General features: G+C 42.9%; 1 protein-coding gene and 1 long non-coding RNA gene across 2 annotated transcripts in view; both read left to right on the forward strand.

The window, feature by feature from the left end:
• The window catches only part of LOC147685082 (SCO-spondin-like), a 1,395,910-nt gene that overhangs the window by 425,684 nt on the left and 948,858 nt on the right, over positions 1-21,368 (forward strand). The gene's annotated exons all lie outside the window — the stretch shown is intronic.
• LOC147685083 (uncharacterized) overlaps positions 1-21,368 on the forward strand; it is a 125,548-nt gene that overhangs the window by 103,209 nt on the left and 971 nt on the right. The window lies entirely within an intron of this gene.

Raw genomic sequence — 21,368 nt, forward strand, 5'->3', positions numbered from 1 at the left:
GTGCTGCCTGAAGGGAGGGGTGATGTTGGCCTATCATCACTGACTCATTGCCCATCTTTATGAGATGGGGAATTAAAATGGTGGTGTTTTCTTTATAGAAGGCCGCTGGTATTCTGTACAGGCCTGGGGCTTTATCGCCAGGGAGGTTAGCATTGACTTGTGTAACTTCATCCGTTGCAAACAGAGCATCTAGATAATCTCTGTGGCTTGGGTCTAGCCATAGCAGCTCAATTGACTCAAAATACTTTTGAAGAGCGTCGTGGTTGCTCGTCAGTGGGGGATGTGACTCTGCAGCCCGTATCTTCTATCAGCTCAGTCACGTATGAAGAGTCAGGTGGTCTCCTCAGGAGACCCGCCAGTGTCTTACCATGGCATTCACCATCCCCAGATTGTGCGGCCCGTACCTCACAACCCAAGTAGTTCACCCCCTCTCAGCCTCGGTTTGGTACTCTGGCATTTTGGACTACTCTCAGCTAATGTGGCAGATGTGTGATTGCTGTTATATATTTGATCTAGCATTTTGATTTCTGCTTCCAGCCTCCAGGGTTCCACTAATCGCCCGGAGCATCCCAGATTGATTAGCAATGCACAATCCACAAATTACTACATTCAATGTTTCCCATAATGTTGAGGGTGAATGAACTGAGCCAGCATTTATTTGGAATAATTCTATAGTGGCGCCACAAAGTTCTTCTTTAAATGCTGAGTCCCTATATGCATATGGGGGAGGCGCCACGAGAACATGCGACACAGGGTTAGGGGGATCAGTAGGACCAGACCTACTGGGGAATGATTGGACAAAGTGTGCGCCAAGTGGTCAACAGAAGAGAACAAGTTGGCTACGTCCTAGGATGCAAGCCATATGTCAATGCGGAACCAGGAGTTGTGGGAGGTGGAGACACAAGTACCATCACATCTACTAGGGTGGGCATGCCGCAACACACTCAGTAGCGCATTGCCAACTATGAGCGAGTTTAATGTTTATGTGGCAAGCGGGGGTTGTAGTCCAGTACCCGAACGGTCCAGATTCCCCTGTAGCCCAAACTATTGGGCAAGGGCTGTGCTTTCCTATCAGCTTCCAGATATGGAGGAAGTATTCAGGATCATCTGAGTTGGTTCAGTATATGGCCACCATAAGCAATGATTTAGAATTTAGCATGCCCACCAGTACAACATATCTGCCACCGGGGTCTCTGGAGTATTAGCTTTGTGCCATGGAAGACCCCTTTTGAGTAGAATGGTGACTCCTCTAGTATAATTGGAGGATGCTGATAAACAGTAGTCGCCCCACCAGGAGGCGCAAAGCCAGGTGGTGTCAGTAGTGGAGAGGTGTGTTTCTTGTAGAAAACATATGTCTGTTATGTCTTGCAAGATAGGCATGTATTATGCGAGATTTACTATGGTCGTTGATACCACGAATGTTCCATTTTAAGAATGACACATTAGTCATGAGGCAATTGTTGGGTGTGTGTGCTGTTGCATGTCTTATTGTCGCTGGAAGACACATACACAAATTTGTGCCATGAGGAATAGTGTTGCAGCCCCTTGACTTAGCAATTATCACAATCTGAAGTTAACATGAACATTACAACAACATGCCCCAGAGTTAACACTTCTTGCTTGGGCACTGGGAACAGGGTGTGTTAACTCACCATGTTCCCAGTGCCCAACCTGAATTTTCCATGACTACCCTCTCCAACCCCCAAAGACGTTGAGATGTAGTGCTCTCCCCACCCAAGAATCCCCAACTTGAAACACAGTGAGCGTGCAAGGGAATTATCCGTTTGGGGCACGTTGAATCTATAGGCATACTCCCCTGCCCAAAGGGCAGGGTGGCCGATCATTATAGGGTATTTTAAAGTAGCATATGGCATCATAACGCATTGTGTCTAGACGTTTATCGTACAACACAGTTGTACGATGTTCTATATGTCTGGTGGTAGGAGAAACTAGTGTGGTATTTGAGTTCAGATCTGTTCTATGAGTGTCCCTTATAAGTACGTTTCAGTGATTGTCACTGGTGCAGCCATCTCCAGATGTTCCAGGCGGTTTGTGTGAGTGTGCTGGAGTACTGCTGAATTGCTTTGCATACACCATGGCAGCCTTTGAGTCCATGAAGTAACGCGGTTTACCACCCTTGTCCACATGTAGTTTGGCTGGGTACAGGAGGGCATATGATGATTTTAGTTGTTGAAGGATTCATTTAGCTGGTTGGAAATCATGACTTGATGTCTGTACCACCAGGGTGAAGTCAGGGTGGAATGGGAGAGTGTTTCCTTGATGTCTGATCAACCCCATCTCTCTGGCATTCCACAGGATTGTATCCTGGTCACAATAGTTCAGTAAGCAGGCTGATATTGGCCTTGCGAGAGTCCCAGGTGGTGGCCGCGGGTCCAGTGAGCAGTGTGCCCTCTCCACAATGAAGACCCTGGACAGGATTGTACCAAACAGTTTGTGTAGCAAGGCTTCCAGGTAGTCTTCCATCCTGCATATAGGGGTGGATTTGGGGATTCAAGTAATGCAAAGATTATTTCTTCAAGAACGTGACTCTTGGTCCTCGTTCTTGGTGCAGACAAGTTCCAGTACTGTGTCCATTTTTAGCAGCCACTGTCGATCCTCAGTAAGGGCATCATCGGCAACCGACACCCTGGACTCGGGGTGTGCAATCTGAGAGTCAAGTAAATCCGCCCGCTGCTTTACCTGACCTAGCCAGGCGGCCAGGTGATCTATTTTAGAGTTAATAATTTTTATGCTAAACTTGACTTCTAAAAGAGAGCGAATAACTTCGTCCTGCGCCCCAGTGTTTTCGGTTTGTGTGGCCTGTGTTTCCACCTCTTGTGGTGGTTCTCCATAGCACCCAGGTTGCTTGTTTTCAAAGATGAGCTTAGCTTGTTTGGTGTTTGTCTTCCCCATTGTGGTTTGAGTTGGGGTATGTGGGCTCAGGGGATAAATAGAAACGGAGCATCGCAGACCGCGTGTTGAGTTGGCCTGTTGGTGATACACGCACTCAGCATCTGTTACTGTGGAACTTACCCTCACTTGGCCCGCTGTCATTAGTGATCTGATTTCCCCATCCGGTTTTGTGTAGTCTCCTTAATCACTATCATTGGGTGGATAAGTGGTAGGTATCTGTGGTTAGGGTGATTTTAATACTGTGGATGCAGTTTATAGACTCCCCAGTCTTATGTCAAGCACAGCTGGATCAGAGCCTTGTCCCCGTATTTCCTCACTGGCTCTCAGTTTGTGTTTTCGCTGAAGGCTATGGTGCCTGGTGTCTTTGCCTTTACTTTTAGAGAACGCTGTCCCCAATGTGAGTGCACTCCAGTGTCTGATGTCCACTGGCAGAGGTGATCAGATATCCTGCAATCTATGCCTTGGGGGAGGACTACAGCCCAACCTTTGTCATACAGTCTAGACGCGTAGCCCGGGCAGGTCTAGATCGGCCACCCAACTCCGCAACGAGCACGCTTCGGAATCTCGGTCTTGTGGATGCGGGGGGGGGGGGGCCATGCAATGAACATCTGGTGTGTTCTGCTGCTGCCAGCCCTCAGTCAGCCCCCTCCCCCTTGCACCGACTCCTTACTTTGTGGTTGTTCATGGAGGCTTTGGCATCAGGGGCATCCAGCCACCCGGGCCCCCGGGGAGCGCCTCAGCCATCCACCACGGCCCATCTGCTTAGGAGTCATGTATACACTACTGCCCGTTTCAGCCTCAGGCGCTCATTCTGGCCTTCAGCAGCGTGGTCATTCCCAGGCATTCCTGTATATGTAGGTTCTGCCCCAGTGCAATAGTCCTTTCTTGCGCTTGGCGCTGTAATCTTGGCTGCTCGTTGGATGACGTTGGGCGCAGCCTGTTGTGGCTCTCACGACCTGCTCCGTCTCCTCGACAGCTAGCATAGTCGCATCAGTATGCGCTCACGTGCAGCTCCCTGCCCTCGCCCAGCATGATGTATCTTTGCCTGGCAATGTTGGCAGTGCAATCCCGCTCTGTGTTGGTCTGGATGAATATTTCTTTTCCTGGATTGTGGCAGATATTTCCCTAGTCTGGCAGAGCTCACTCAGGGTGCACCAATTTGGCCGCCGGTGAGACCACGCCCCCGACACTAAGTACTTACTGAAAAGATACACCAACTTGTATGTTACAACTAGCATATCCTCAATGCAGAAAAAAACCATGTGGTCAGATCCAGACTTTAATCAGGTAAAAGTTTTATCCAAAAGATTATAGATGACAGCAACCTCATAGTGGGCACAGCATGCAAAGATTGCGATCTACTGCTAGAAACAGACAATCTGTGTTTCAATGGCTGCAAAATCAACCTCAAGGTTTTCACCAAATGTAAAACTAAAGATATCATATATCTACTCATCAGTCCTTGTAAGTTAAGATACGTGGGAGAAACTTCATGTACCCTATCCACAAGACTCTCGGAACACAGATCAGCTATTCGGACAAAGAAGCTCTCATTCCCCTTGGTTCAACACTATCTGGACTTAGACCATGCTCCCGAAGTTATTAAATGGATCATCCTAGAATAAACACAGACACATCCGGGTATCGATCCAGAAGTAATTCGTAAATCCAGAGAGGTTTTTTGGATTTTCTCACTTAATACACACATCCAGGGTTTCAATAACAAAATTCTTTGGGACCAATTAGTCAAACAGTTCAACTACTAAACTTATTTCATTTGCATGTTGTACTCACACTTTCCCAGAAGTCATACCAATCCTGCATCCCTATGCTCCACCTGAAAGATTCTGGATTTTAGTCCACTTGGTCCTGACTTTCAGTTTTCAGTAGCTCATTATCTTTGTATTTCTATGTTTTAATTTAATGATTTTTGATCTGGCCTGTTTTTAAACTCTGGGACCTCATAATAGCCCTGATCTCTATCACCAAGGAGCATATGTACAAGCCCCTATCGCCACCACAACGTCACTTTTACCGACATTGTTGTAGCGATAGGGTCTTAACCTTATTTACAAGGCAGCTTGAAGCCACTTAACGTGGCTTAACGCTGCCTTGTAAATAAGGCCCATTTCACGCTATGGTTAGCGTGAAAGTGGTGGGTGTTGCGGTGGGCGTTCCACCGCAACACTCATTGATTTTGACACTGCCCCCTATGTACAAGGGTGGCGTACATTGGAGGCAGCGCCAAATATAGGACCAGGGAAAACCTGGTCTTAAGTTGGCAAAACGAGGAGAAATACATTATTTCTCCTCGTTTTTGCTTTTTCCATGTGTGCTGCACAAAAAAGCATGCCATGGATTGTTCATGTATAGAAAGAGGTCCCTTTCTGTACATAAACAATCCTTTAGAAAAATGCCATTTTGTGACTTTCATGTGTGCTTCACGAAGCAGCACACATGACAGTGACAAAGTTGCATTTTAGGATTGTTTATGTGCAGGAAGGGACATCTTCCTACTCATAAACAAGCCTCCCCTTCATGCAGACACCCTTGCACTATGGTGCAAGGGTGCCTGTGTTGGCGTTAATCACAGTGGGAAACGCAAGGCTGAACCAAATTCTTATAAATATGGTGCAGCCTTGCGTTACAGAAGTGGTGGAGAGTGGCATTAAGCCAGAAAGGCTAACGCCTCTCTCTGCCACTTTAATGTACATATCCCCCCAAGTGGCCTTCTTCGGAATATGAGCCCATCATCGTATCATTTTCTATGACCTTTCATTCAATTTCTGTTTGCTTTTGTATCAGTTTTTTTGATTTATTAATGTTTGTAATTCCTTTGGCTTCTTTAGGTCCAGTGTAGAATTCTGTTTATATGTTGCTACACCACCATTCCTTTCCAATATGGCACTCCTTCTACCCGCAGGGTTGCACATTCACCAGTCCATGTGATTATTTCCGGGACATGCGTGATGTATATACTTTTTATCACTTCCGCCTTTCATGACCCCTATGGTGTGATTTCATGCTGTTGTATTTCATTCCTGGACCATATATTATTTCTGACTTTTTTATATTTAAGTGGCTGATCTCAATTGAAGAGCTGACAACCTTATTATTCCCTATTAATTTAAATGCCTTTATTTTTATGTTTTTATTGGCATATAGAATTATTGCTGCTTTCTCTTGTTCATATACTCTGCCATACCATTTTCGTTTTTCAACATGGCACTCCCTTTCACTGCTAGGTTGCACAGCCAGTGCTCAATACGATAATTTCTGAGGCATGCCTGACGTAACTTTACCTCACCCTCCGCATCATTCACGGGCCCCTCTGAGTGTCTCCTTGATGCCGTATGCTACCCCGCGACGCCTGGAGCCATAGTTGGACCGACAGTAAGCATATCTCCATTGCAGGCTCTGTCTGTTATCTAAAACACTGGTAGCTTTCTCACTCTGGTAACCTTTATGTTATAGGCTACCACTTCCATTGTTGAAAATGGCCACCGCGATCTCTAATTCACACAAAGTCTCCTCAGCCTTTTTATCATGATAAGTCCCTTGTCATCTCGGGACGTGTTCAGCCTCAGCCCCATCATTAGTAAGTATAGTCCCCTGATTGTTCGGTCGGTCACTTACCACTTTTACAGCTCCTTATCATTGTCATTTTTGTGTTTTAGACTGTTATCATTGATGCTGTACATTGCCCTAGCGTTGATCAATTGTTAAAACAAGTCCCAAAGCCTTCCCAGTCCGGTAAGGTGTTTAGCAAGTTGTATATCTTTGGGCAAATACAATTCTTCACAGCCCGCATGCTATGAGATATTTCTCTTTTGTTTTCTAGTTTGTCTACTATTATCTTCAACACCTACCGGCCATTAAGATTCTGTCATTGATCATTCTTCTTTCTATTCCTCGATAAGCAAGCCTAGCCCTGGATAATCTATTTTGGCCCTTCCTCATTCCAGAAGCTTCACATTTAACTTTTACCTCTTGTTATCCTGTTTGTTTCTAGCTTGGACTGGTTTAGCAGCTCCTACCGGTTAATGAGCTACATTGACCGACATAAGTGACCAGATACGTGTGCCTTTTTTGGTCCCTTGTCTTAGCATGATAGACACCAATTTCAACTTTGATGGTATGCTAAGGGCCAAACATTATTCCTGCATGTGGGCATATTCCATTTACCTGTATCAACCTGTCACCCCACCTGGCACGTGGTCCACTGTGAAAAACTCCATACCTGAAATAATCTACACCTGAATTTGTCGCATTTTCACTTGTCAGTATTTATTAAGAGTACCTTTCATGAATACCTTTTTTTCTCCTGTTTTAAAGTCACGAATATTCTGCTATAGTGCACATTCAATTAATTTGGTGTGTAGCAGGGATGCTGCTCCTACACAGAACTGTGCATAGAGACTTGGAACCTCAGTGAATTAGGGTGTGCCAAAACTCACTTAGTAGCCAAAATCCCCTACCAGACTAGCAATCAGTGCCTCATTGGTTCTTCCATAACCCCAATGATTAGACAACCCAGAACATGGAACTTAGAATACCTCAGGCAATGTGGAACACATGAATACTCTTTCGTTATACTCTCATACCAGTCCAAAACAGGAAGTAAATAGAGACACGTGCAAGTTTGAAATATTTATTTCTAATGCCGTGTTCTCATGCGCAGTATTTTAGCTAATACAAGCAGGCATATTATAATGAACAAGATTAACAGCATAGTTACTATTCCATAAAATACAAAGGGAGAAAGCATGTTACAATGCTAAATGGAAAACAGGTTAGAATACACCTATACCTCACCCTCCCTAGCTAGTAGGTTATTTTATATCTACAGTAGGTCTCTTGGGATTACAATGGCGGCCCCATAACTCTGGTCCTAGCAGAAATGGATCACATCAGTTTTTGCACCAGCTCTCTGCATGCGAATGTTCTGGAAGTGTGTGTGATCATGCCTACACAGTGCATTATTAAACGCGCCAAAATCAGAAGTGGCCACAGCTGCATATATGTTATGTCTACAACGTGCGCTGATCAGTCCGAACAACAACCACTGTGTTGAAATAACCTTGAAGGCCTCGGCACTCACTGTTCAGACAAAGCTTACCAAGCATGGCTGCTAATATAGAAAAACATATTATTCTCGTGTGAAGCAAAACACTCTTCTAAACATTTATAATAATGTGTGCCGTGTGTAAAGGCAGCAGAAAGGAAAAATGGTGTTTAAACTTCTAATAAGATCATACCAACTTAACACAGTGTAAATGCAAGGCTCATCCCCATGACAGGTGGTCTATTCAGTAAATGGTACCCAAACCACTTTTTAAGTAAAGTTCAGTATCTTTTAGTATATACAAATTATTCTTTTTGTGGGCACATTCTATCAATAAGTAGTCCCTATATTTCGCTGTTCATTTACAGACATTCTCCTGCGGCTTCCTGATTAAAGCATTTTGCCAAAATGGGCATAGCAACATCTAAGGCCTCTAGTTCTATGTCTCATGGTTATCATTTACCCTTGAATTAACAATACTGAATATTAGGCATGTCCTGTTGAATTGTTTAGTACTTGAGATAGGAATATTTATTGTATCCTTTAGACATAACACTTATGGACATCAAATATCCGAACATGATGTCACAAAGTATGAGTGCGAGTATGTCTGTAGAATATTTTTATTAGAGTATGTTTTGACATTTTCATCAATTTGCATCAAATAAACATTTTTCTACTTTTGATATAAAATACATATTAGCTGATATGTTTTGCACTTTGCATGTTATTAGTTGATCATTTCATTTAGAGAACGCTGTATTTTGTGCCCATCATTTTTTCGTATATTCACTTGCTTAAGATATTTCTTTAGAAGAAGGTGGTCCTTCCAGCTGTTACTGAAGACAGCTATGTCATCCAGGTAAGCACACTGAAGGCCTCTATACCAGCCAACACTAGGTTTCCTTGCCTCTGGAAGGTGGCAGGGCATTCTGTAATCCAAAGGGCATCACTTTAAATTGGTAGTGACCCTCTGGAGTGGAGATGTCTGACTTCTCCCGGACTTGTTCAGTTAGAGCAATTTGCCAGTATCCTGGATTCAGATCAAAGGTTCTCAAGAACTGGGCAGTCCCTAACCTATCAATGTGCTCAACCGCCCGAAGAATGGGATGAGTTTTGGTGACTGTGGTGAGTTCTCTGTAAGTTTCACATATTGGTCCTGATGAATTGCCATCTGACCTCTCAGACATTATGGCAAGAAACATGTTGACCACTACAGAGTAGAGCACTACAGTCTTGAACTATTAAATTTAAGATAGAAGTTGCCACTTCAATTGTAATCAGGTAGGAGCTACTCTATTAAAGCACATTTTTGGACTACCGAACCTGTTTTAAATCACACCTTCATTCTATAACATATACACTTACTTAGGCCCCTTACCCTCACCTCACCTAACGGCAAGGAAGAAAAGATCTCTGCCAAAGAGCCCCATTATTGGGTGCCCCGTCGGGTATTGCAGCGTTGACCCGACGAGGAGCAGTCCCGATGATGAAGCATGACACCTAGCTAGATGGGTGTATGAGGTCCTTAGTTCCATAAGGAGAAATTCCTCCTTCCTACTGATTCACTTCCCTTGGAGTATAATTTGCTCCTTAATGAATCAGTATACCTCTCATCTCTCTGTACTCGCCATTTGGGTTTTTTACCTAGGAACTGCATACCCTTTTGTTCTATGATTTACTTTGGGCAAGTATGCTGGACCTGATTCAGATGCTCCGTCCATCACCACCACCTTTTGTACCGGACCTAAAGAAAAGCCCTACCTGATCCCCCTTGTTGATATTCTCTGCAATTTACACAGAACTGGAGTTCTGGGGTAGTGCCTGGTGGGGCAGCTTTTGGTACCAGCACCACAGGGCTAGACCAGAAGCTATTGGAGGGCCCAATCAACTCCAACTCCAACATCTTCAATACTTCCTCCTTGATGCTGGAATTAAATTACTTAGACAGCCTGTATATTTTGTTTTTGACAGGGAGGCTATTTTCTGTGTCAATGTCATGGGTACACAAATGTGTAATCCCAGGGATAAGGGAGAACAGAGAGAAGCACTGTCTCTGCAAGTGGTGACAGTCCCTCTGTTCTGAAGTCAGGTGGTGGAGAGGTTTACACCTTCCAACGATCCATCCTTCTCTTTTATGCTAGGAGGTCAGAGAGAGGTTCACTCTCCGCTTTTTCCCCACTTTCTGTCACGCCCAGTATTGTGACCTCAGACCTCTCAAAGTGTGGTTTGAGACAGTTGATATGGAGGACCCTTAGGGGGTGTTCAGTGGTCTTGAGGTCCACCATGTCAGTGGCCTCCTCCTTCCTCTCAACAATGTCATTAAGGCCCAGTTCTCTGGTCTTGGAGGGCCCTGGGCTCCACTGGCTCTATTGCTCACACTTTCTGACCAGGCTGAAATTCCCCAGGGTTAGCTGTCAAATCACTGCTACATTACCTCCTGGTTGGCCTCTAAGTTCTCAGAAGCCTTCTTCCAGAATTTGGCCATGTGGTTCTGGAGGGCTAGCATGAAGCCAACCACATCATTGGAAGGTTTCTTGGGAGTTTGCTTCCTAACCAGGCTGAGAGGTCCTCCTACAGGGTGACCATGTAGAAACTCAAAAGAGCAAAATCCAACCCCCTATTATAGTACCTCCCTGTAATCATAGAGAAGGCATGGTAAGAGTAAGGAAGTCTTTATTATCCAATTAATAAAAATCATTACAATCCCGGTGAATAAAAGCAACACGTTTTTTAAAACAGAGTCATCAAGTGGAATTTTTGAACAGATGCATTACAAATTTTAAGATAATTCAGCGATGACATGCCGTACTGGACCGTTGAAAGCACATAAAACATCATAAAAGTAATACTTTGTTCCTTTCATTTCTTTATGTAACAACTCTATACAATAATAAGCCCTTCCATATGTTCAATCTTTACTACCTTGCCCAACCCAGTAATTAAAGTGCCTTTGTGCAACCCCTTTAAACAAGCTATATTTGATACGGATACATATCATATATAATAATAATAATAATAATGATAAATAATAACTTAATCTGTAACGTGCCACCGTGTGTCTGCTTAAAGCTTATCAGAATTTTATTAGGATCATATGCAGAACACATTTCTGAAACTATCCATCGGGGGACTAATAGATATCAAATAGATATCATTAAAAAGTTTAAAATGTCTACGTGCCTTCGTTCTTACAAAATAAAATTTTTTGTTTCTTATTAAAAGTGTGAGTTAAGATGAAGATTTATTTGGCTCAATTTGGGTTGATCGGTCGGCTTTATTATCTATTCGTAATGTGCTTTACTAATTACAAACAGTCAGGTTTGCTTTAGAAACTCATCTTACGCCGGTGCAATAGCAGTAGTAATACAATAACGAGGATATTATTTTAACCATTTAGCATTCCTTTAACGCGGGCAAAGCATCTGCCAGTTTTTTCTCAGCTATAAGGATAAACTTGAAAAAATTAGTTGGTAAAGCGTAGGTATGTCCTAAGAGGCACAATATAATTGCATGGCAGCACGTTCTCACTCCTATTTCCTTAAAAATAGGTTTTAGCAGTGTTTACCTTGCTTGTCGCAAGCTAGGCAAATACATACAATATGCAGTAGCGTTTAATTGACACAAACACATAATCTACAATTTTGTGATTACCAATTTTGTACCCATCTTGGAGTCCCATCCTTTGTTGGATAGCGACCAAATCTTAACATAAAATATCTATGCCTTAAAACCGGTTTTAAATGGGAGGTTAAGTAGGGTTGGGGCTTGGTTTTATTGTACGAGTTAATGATGATCAAGCATGCTTTTTTTTTGCAATCGCCTCGGTATCCAATAAAACCGATAAAACGTTAGATGATTGATTTAACATCTGCTTTAAAACAATTTTGTTTCTATCCAAGCATTCCAAAGGCGGCAACTTAAAAGTGTTTAGGCTCTTCTTTAAATAGGATCTCTAAGTACTAGCATATTCTTCATTTTTTATTTCTTTCCAGCACGAGTTGACAAGAGAGCCAGAATCTGATAGATAAAACGAAAATAGACGTTTTAGAAACGTGGATTGTCTCACCAGAATTTGGCCTAATAAGCCAAACTCTGGTCTGACTTTAGCATGCCCAGCGTTTCTTGGAACCCTAAAAATTGATTTAAAAACTTTTATTTGCAATTTAGCTAGGAGTTAAATATATTTACCCCAAAAGATTTCTGACCCATAAGCGAGAGAGGGAATCAACTTCGCCTTCACTACCCTCAATAAATGCTCATGACTTGGGCATATTAGCTTGTTGCACAATCATCTAAAAAGCAAAGGAAAGTGAAGTTGCTTTGGCCTTTAAGTTATCAAAATGTTGTTTGAAAATCAGTCTATCATCAAACATAATACCCAAGTATTTATACTGTTCCACTGAATCGATCAATAGCCCATTGATGTTCCATAATTTCTTATCCAATGTTGTTGAACCTATCATAATGATTTTAGTTTTCTTTCTATTAATTTGTAGACCATTAGTTAAAACGTATTGGTTAAATGACTCTATCTATCTTTGGAGCCCTATTGGTATGTGGCTCAACAGTATGGTGTCTGCATACTGAAAGTATTTTACATTATGGCCTGCAAAATTTGGAGAGTGTGCATTGACATTTTGCAAGTGCTGAGATAAAACAGTCATACAAAGGTTAAGAAGACATGCTGCTGGTATGCAGCCTTGTTTAAGAGCAGTATGTTTCCAAGCAGCGGGTGGTACAACCTCCATGCCCTAATTTGACGTGTACCCACGTATTTGAATATAACAGTCTGCCTTCCAAATCTTATTTTTGTAAGATCTTCTAAAACAATTTAAAGTGCACAGCTTTATGAGTTTGGCAACACTATGTGGTTTATTGCAAATTTGGTTGCTTTCCACTCTAGGGACCAAATGGAACTGAATAAGACTAGTTGACAAATAATTTGAGATAATGGTTCAATCAATGATGGAGTGTTATCATGAATTTTTAAGAGTTGGAACGCCTGGCATATTATGGTGGTTAGCCTCCTGTAGCAGCTTAAGCTCACATTTTAGTAATTTGAGCAGAACATCTTAGACAAAACTGTACTTGCCTATTGTTCTTGGTAGACAGGTACATAGTAAAATCTCCAGAAATAATGAGGCTGGTTTCAGGATATTGATAGGATATGGCTTTGATTATTCCCATAGGACTGTAAGCTGAGTCATCTTGACTGTTCTCTTTAAACTTAAATAAACATTCAGAAAAATAATGAGTATTTCAGAGTCTATTTTAATGCATTGTAACCAGGACAATGGAAATCAAATACAAAGTGGGTGGAATATAAATCTAGTGACACATAAATAGAAAGCCCACCTTTTGTGCGACCATAAGCAGATGTTCAATTTGTGAAGTTAGCGTATTCTTGATAACCAATAATGGGCTCATTGCACATTTTCCAGGTTTCCTGTAGCATTAAGATTTTAGAATTCTGAATTAAATGTATTGTATCATAATCTTTGAGCAACCTTTTAAGGCCATGTACGTTCTATGAGCAAATATTGATATTCAACCTTCAATCATTCTCGTCAAAGTTCTCTTTAATGAGAATTTTTGGGAGCTTAGCCCAGTCATCACTAGGGGCTGATTTTTTTGTATTTCCTTACATATTCGTGAGCCCAAAATACAGCTTTTTATCTCAATTCAAGAAGATGATTCAGGGTTGAATGGCGGGCCTATTGCCCTTTCGAAATATCAATATTTGACTTGTGATTTCCAGTTATCATCGGATTTATTTGAAGGTGCCTCTTTTCCACAACTTTGGGAATCAACAGGGTTGGATATTGGATGTCTTTGCATTTTCCTATTTCAATCCCCCATTTTTCAAATTGTGGCCCATGTTCAAGAATTCTATTAACCGTCTGCTCACTTGCCGTATAGTACAGGTTACTTCAAGTTTGGAGTTAATGGGATCTTGTTTGAATTGAACTGATTCTAAGGCACCTGATGTTAAATCACTGAGCTCTGTGAGTTAAACTAATAGCCTTAATATATTACTGCAATTTAAAATATCATGTGGGCCCCTTGAGACATACAATGGAATAAAAAGTAACTTTGCAGGTAAGACAGCACAAATTGGTGTTGGATTTTTCTTGAGTTGATGTTTGGGGAAAAATGGACTTGAAATTGGACTAGTGCCTTGTATCCTTGAGTCTTTCTGACTGTCTTCTACAAAAGCAAGTAGACTGGGATTACAATTTCTTCCGGATATAACTTCATGTGATTGCGCTAGGTTTTTACCGGACGGAGAAGTTAAAAATGAATTTATATAAAACCGTTTATTTTGGTGATCGACTGAAGGAATGCCTCGGCTTTCTTTATTTTTGTCCAGTATAGATATCAGAAAAACTCAATTTGCTGGTGGAGGCCCCTTTGTAGAGCCTGGTCCAGATACATGTCTACTTGCAGCCTCTCTGCTTTAGGTAATTGCTGGCATAACCAAGTCATTATCAAAGCAAGGTGACATACATGAGTTTCCTAGATTTAAGCTTGGTCCTTTAACCCCTTCATTTGCTTTACATGGTATTTTTTCAAATACATTAAAATCGGGTAGCTTACCTTTGAATTATGTTTGCACTTGTGTTAGTTGGATTGTTTTTTCTATTGATTCTATTATGCGCTTTTCTTAATTTTTTTCCTGGCTCTTTTAGTAATACTTACCATTTTTGAGTTAGAAGATGATTCCGAATTATCTTTTACTTGGTTAAACTCTCCTTTTTGTGGCTTTGTTTTCATTAGTAAGTAAGTAAATCTTTATTGCTCAGTTAATTAAAACAGTTGCAAACAGTAGCATATAATATATTATTTAAATACAATTGTCAAAATAAGATATAAAACGATAATAGCTTCATGTGGCAAATAGAACTTTCTACAGAGATTTACGCTTTCACACTGGACATGGATTAAAAGAAGTAAGTCCCTTATATAGCCTAAGGTGGCTGTGTTAAAAGTCTTGCTCCTGGGTTTAAGCCGTGCTATAATGTAGGCTTAGTACATAAAAGATTGTTATTCGAGGGAATCATTTAGTTCATAGCGCTCAGCTTCTACTATTTTGTTGTATGTTGGCTGGCATTCGGGTGGCTGTACCTTGCCCATACTGAATGGGTAGTTAGATTTTCTTTGCCCCTTTGGGTTTGCTTTGTCCAGTGCCTGCCTTGTGTCATTCTTGTTTCATTTCTGCTACCTCCAAGAATTTGACAAGATGTCTTGCTAGTTGAATATAAGCAAGCCTTGACCGCCTGCCGCCATGTTCTTATTCCTAGCTTATTTAGGGACGGTTTTAGATGATGTCTGCACTCTTTGTCCAGACCTTTGCAGGTGCATATTAAGTGCAGGATGTCCTCTTGTGCGTTCCCACATATTCAGCAGTTCATTGTCGCTTGGGGCCTTTTCCATGGGGGGAGATGATTTTGTGATGGATGTAAGCCCAGCCGTAAGCGTAAGAACTTCTCCTTTGTGCGCCTGGTGAACCCAACTCCTAAATAGCTTTGGCAGAAGCTGCTGGTGTAGTTTTGGATAACTATCCAACCATGAGCCCTGTTGGCTAGGCTTGCTTTGTCCTCTATTAACGAGATTGATCTTACTGATTTGTTGACTAGCTGTTTGAAGGTGTTGTGGGCACTTCCAGGCTTCTTGAAGGCACAAGGAGTTTATTGAATGCTTTAGATATTTTGCAGCTGCGTCGTTGCTCTTACTTTCTATCTCTTTCCATAGGTAATGATTCAGAGTTGCGTCTTCTCCTCCCTGGATTTTGTGCCATCTTTTGGCTTAGGCACCCATTCGTTCTAGCGTTTGATTTCTAAGGCCGAATTCTAGCCTTATTTGTGCCTGCGAGGTGTAGTTGGGCAGGCTAAAGATCATTCTCATGGCCTTCTCTATTGTGCTATTCAATAGCTGAGCGTCCCTCCCTCAGAGGCATTCGCTTCCGTAAGTTATGGCCGGAGTTCATTTTGCATGCATCACTTGAAGCAGGGGGGTGAAGCTGCGGCCGACTGCTTTCGTTTTAAGGCTCCTTAGTGCAATCGCTATGCTGGTTCCCCGCCATTTTATTGCTTCCTTTTGTTCTTGGAATGAGCCCTTTCTGTCCACAAATACGCCCAGGTACTTGTATTCATCCACTATTTCCAGTGTGAGCCCTCCCATGTGCCAGCAGAACCTTGCTGATGGTGTCTTAGCATTTATCCTCATTATTTTTGTTTTTGAGAAGTTGATGCTTAGGCTGTTCACTGTTGAGTAATTGAAAGTTGTGCTGATTAGATGTTGTAGCCCTATCGGTGTTCTGCTGATCAGCACAATGTCATTAGCGTACATTAGATTAGAGAGGGTAAGACCACCTATTCTTGGGGCGTGGGAGTTACATTCGTCTAGCTGCTGTGCAAGGTCAGACATAAAGATGTTGAATAATGTCGGCGCTAACACACACCCTTGTTTAAGGCCCTTTTTTGTCTGTATTTTCCTTGACAGGCGGTCTCCTGGTCCCAGCTTAACTTGGACCCATGTATCCGTATGTAGTGAAATCAGCTGTGTTAGTAGCCCGGGTGGAATTTTTCTTTCTTCCAGCTTCGACCATAGTAAATTTCTATTGATGTTGTCGAACGCTGAAGTAAAATCAATAAAACATACGCACAGGGGCAGATTGGCTGTCTTAAAGGCCTCAATAAGGAGTGATAGCGCCAGAATGTTTGCTGTTGTTCCCATTTGTTTGCGGAATCCTCTCTGGGTGATGTTTTCATTAGGGCACCTGGGGACACTTTGGTGCATTTGAATATGTTTCCTTGCCCTATGTTGGTGATTTCTCTTTTTAATAGGTTGTCATTCCATTTGATGCAGGTTTCCATCTCCAGGGAGACTTGGCCTTTTGTGTATGACTTGTCTGGGTGTTTTGGCAGTTAGTACTGTGATGTCACTGCGGTGCCTGTGGTCATTTTTATTGACTATCTCCATTTTATTATGTGCTGACATTAGCCTGATGTCATCTACTAGAAAACCAACTATACTCGGTAGATTGGATATTTTATCTATGAGGTGAGCACGGGTACAGGTGATCATTTGATTGACTCTGTCAGATGGAGCCCTTGCTACTAAATTTCTTAAATTAAGTAATTTGGAATCTATACAGCTATGTAGAGGGCAAGAGTGTTCAATAGATCCACTTATAAATTCTATTTATCCGGGTGATATTTCAGGGGGTTGGTTATGTTATGTTATCGGATTTGTAGAGTGCATGGCTGCCCCAGAGACAGGGCGTCCCAGCTCTACATCCACCGGTACAAACCGAGGAGTGGGGGCGAGACAGAGGATAAATCAAGGGAAGAGCCTGGTCTTAACTGCCCTCCTGAAAGCCCCATGATCCTATAGATTTATGATAGTGCTAGGGAGTGCATTCCAGAGAGAGGAAACTAGAACTTCTAACTCTGGGAATATGTAGCAAATGCTGGTTTGAGGAGCGGAGGAGTCGAGGGCGCTCTCTGGTGCATAGGGGATGAGAAGATTGGCTAGAGTGAGAGGGGCTTGGACATAGAAAATTCTATGAGCGATGCTCAAAGACTTAAATTGAATTCTCTTTTCCATCGGAAGCCAGTGTAGCTTACGTATGTATTTGGAAGTAGTGCAAGATTTCGGGAGGGTAAAGAGGGTATGAGTAGTGGCATTTTGCACCATTTGCAGGAGGTTGATGCCTGCTTTATTAGCACCCAGATACAGAGAATTGTAGTAGTCCGGTCTTGAAAGAATAGTAGAATGTATAATGCTCTGGCATGGTTGAGTGTCAAAGAACCCAAGCAGCTGCTTCAGACCGCTGAGGAGTCCAAAATGGATGCCAGCCACTGATTTTGTCTGTGCCTGGAAAGTAAGTGCACAGTCTAACCAAATGCCCAGGTTTTTTACGGTATCCTTGGGAGTAGGGAAAACTCCCAGCATGGCAGGCCATAATTGATTGCTCCAAAAACGTGTATCCCTTCCTACTACGAGGATGTCGGATTTACTTGCATTCAACTGAAGACAGTTGGCTGTCATCCATTCCGCGATGGCCATCATGTCATTGCATAACTTGGTGATGTGTTGGTCAGAGGTGTTGGATAGAGAGAACACAAGCTGAGTATCATCAGTGTATGAGACTATAGGGAGGCCCCTGCATTTTGCGACTCCCGCCAGGGGTTGAATGTAGATATTAAACAATGTGGGGCTCAGAGCCGAGCCCTGTGGAACCCCGTTATGTACGAACTGCTTCTGGGAGCAGTAAGGAGGTGAAATTACTTGAAAGGATCTGACTGATAGAAAGGCCACGAGCCAGTTGAGAGCAGTATCACCTAGGCCAATCTCTTGCAAATTTGCACCAGGATTTTGTGAGATACAGTGTCGAAGACGGTGCTAAGGTTGAGGAGAATCAATGCTGAGGTATGGCCTTCATCCAATGAGCTCCGCAGTTGTTCAATCACTGCCAGCAAAGCAGATTCGGTGTTGTGGCCCGGTCTGAAACTGTTCTGCGCCGGGTCTAGAATATTTTTAGATTCTATAGATTTGGTCAGGATGGAATTGATGTAAGACTGTGACTTTAGCACAAAAGGGAGTAGTGAAATTGGGTGGGAGCTTTCTGGTTTGGAAGCATCCAAGGTTGGCTTTTTTAACAAGGGAATGACCTTGGCATGCTTTCAAGAGGTAGGAACAACTGCAGATGCTAGGGATAGGATTATCAATTCACAGAGCGTGGGTAGGAGTAGGGGTTGGAATTGTAGAAGCTGATCAGATTTAAAAGGATCAGCTGGAGATCCTGATTTGATTTTGTAACAAAGAGTCCTTAACGTTTCACATGATAGTGCCAGGAAGGAGGATAGGCGACTACCCGAGCAGATTGGGTGATCAATACACTCTTCAACATTAATAGTGGATGGAAAGGATTTGTAAAGGTCCTCAAATTTTTTAACAAAAAAGTTGCTAAGACCTTGCATTGAGAGTTAGTAAGAGTGGTGGATGTCGTTGCTGAAGCGGGATTTCTAATACCATTCAGTGGGGAAAAATACTTTTGGCCGGAATATTACTATTTTTGATTTTTTTCTACAAAATATTCAGCGCGTGATTTCCGTGAAGTTTTATGGTAGGCCTTGACGGCAGAGGGATTTGGTATTTTGAGAGCAGGGTCATATTTGCAGGATTATAGTGCCCATTTTATTAAGTAAACTGCTCCATATACCAGAAATCACCTTCAGCTAGTCTCTTTTTTCTTTGCTTGGTTTGCGAGTGTAACGCTGCCCCACGTGGACAGCTTGACCTCATGGCCCCGTGGTTTTATGGCTCGCTGAGGTAAACACCTAGTGTGTTTTTCCTGCTGTTATTGCAGATGAGCAAAGCTGAATTTATAAACTTTGTTTATGAGGAAATGGGTCTAGGAATCCTGCAGTAGTACCTGTCTACACCGATGAAAGTATCCGAAGTAGCCAAAGTCACTGCGGTGCCTGTGGTCATTTTTATTGACTATCTCCATTTTATTATGTGCTGACATTAGCCTGATGTCATCTACTAGAAAACCAACTATACTCGGTAGATTGGATATTTTATCTATGAGGTGAGCACGGGTACAGGTGATCATTTGATTGACTCTGTCAGATGGAGCCCTTGCTACTAAATTTCTTAAATTAAGTAATTTGGAATCTATACAGCTATGTCTAGGAATCCTGCAGTAGTACCTGTCTACACCGATGAAAGTATCCGAAGTAGCCAAAGTCACTGCGGTGCCTGTGGTCATTTTTATTGACTATCTCCATTTTATTATGTGCTGACATTAGCCTGATGTCATCTACTGGTAACAATTCAAACAAAATGACCAGAATAAGACACTCTGGTCCAGCAGATCACCCTAAAGACCCTAAAACAGCGAGCAGGGGAAAATTGGAATTAAGTTGAATTATGCTTGGCTGAAGCAGTCCATACACTGCACTCCCAGGCAGTAGAGTTAGAATGAGAGGAGGGGGAGGCACCCCTCAAACATCAGTAGAGAAATGGCCTTGTGCCCCCCCCCCCCAATGGGTTGTTTTTAATCTTGAAACATGGGCGTTGGTAAAAGAACCTTTCTCCATTATAAAAACAAAAAATGAAAGCAATGGCCCCTCTCCTCACCGTCGAAATATCAATGTGCTCTAGCAGGGTCAAAGTGGCTGTAGTGGGCTCTGGGGCGGATACAAACCCGAGCTACCATGAGCCACAAGTGAAAATAGCACCAAAAAACTACAAAGTGCGGATTAGGAATATCTGGTCACGCTGGACTGGGAGAAAGTCACAAGATCAGGCCGACCACGATGGAGCGCAGGCTGGCTACAGGCACCAGGCTTGGCCCACTGTGCAACAGTACCTTGGTACGAAATGCGTCAACAGCAAGGATCTTGTTGTCTGTGAAGATGCGGGGTGCAGATGATGTGTTGACTCCGATCCATGTAGCAATGTGCTAGTTCCGATCCTCGCAATGGTGGTGATGCATCGATGCTGACCCTTGCAGTGATGGTGATGTGCTGGTTTCGATCTCCACATCAACTGCAATTGTTGGTTTTGCCGGAGCAACACCTTAGGCCCACTTCCAAAAGTCCAGGGCTGGGTTGGCACCACTTTGAAGGACATACTCACAGATGGCAAAGCCCAGGTGCAGAAGCAGTTGGGTTGGAAGTCTTTTATGTCCCTGAGACTTCAGATTAGAAGACCAGCTAACTCTCCCTTGGAGTCACTCTAGGTTCAAGGGTCACATGATGCAGGTCCAGTCCTTCTCATCCAACCAACGAGGGCAGCAGGTCAGCACAACAAGAAAGCAGTTCTACAAGAGCCACAGTCCAGCAGAGTGGATGTCCTTCAGCAGCGCAGCAGTCCTTCCAGGCATATCCAAAGGTCCACTGAAGTGGCAGGGTCTAATGTCCAGTCCTTATACCTAGTGGTGCCTTTGAAGTGGGAGATACTTCAAAGAAGGAGTATATGGAATGCCACTCTATAATTGACTTATAAGTAACAATGTAATATGTCATTTGGGTATATGCCCATCAAACCATGTTTAGGTAAGTGAGCACAAGTGCTTTAGCACTGGTTAGCAGTGGTAAAGTGTACAGAGTCCTAAGGCCAACAAAACGAATTCAGCAAAATTGGAGGCAAGCAGACAAAAAATATGGGGGAAGACCACACTAAGACAGACATGTCTAACACACAGACACACAGACACACACACACACACACCCCACACACACCAGGCCTTGCACCAGCAGGCTGTAAACCCCCTAGTCCCTTCAGTGTGGGCTGGCTGCAATGCCTGACCACCCCCGCCACGTATTACCTTTGGCTCCTAATCCAACTTGCGAGGGGCTGGGCCCAGGGCCAG

This window comes from Lissotriton vulgaris, chromosome 10 (assembly GCF_964263255.1).
Source record: "Lissotriton vulgaris chromosome 10, aLisVul1.2, whole genome shotgun sequence".
In the NCBI taxonomy this organism is placed as follows: Eukaryota; Metazoa; Chordata; class Amphibia; order Caudata; family Salamandridae; genus Lissotriton; species Lissotriton vulgaris.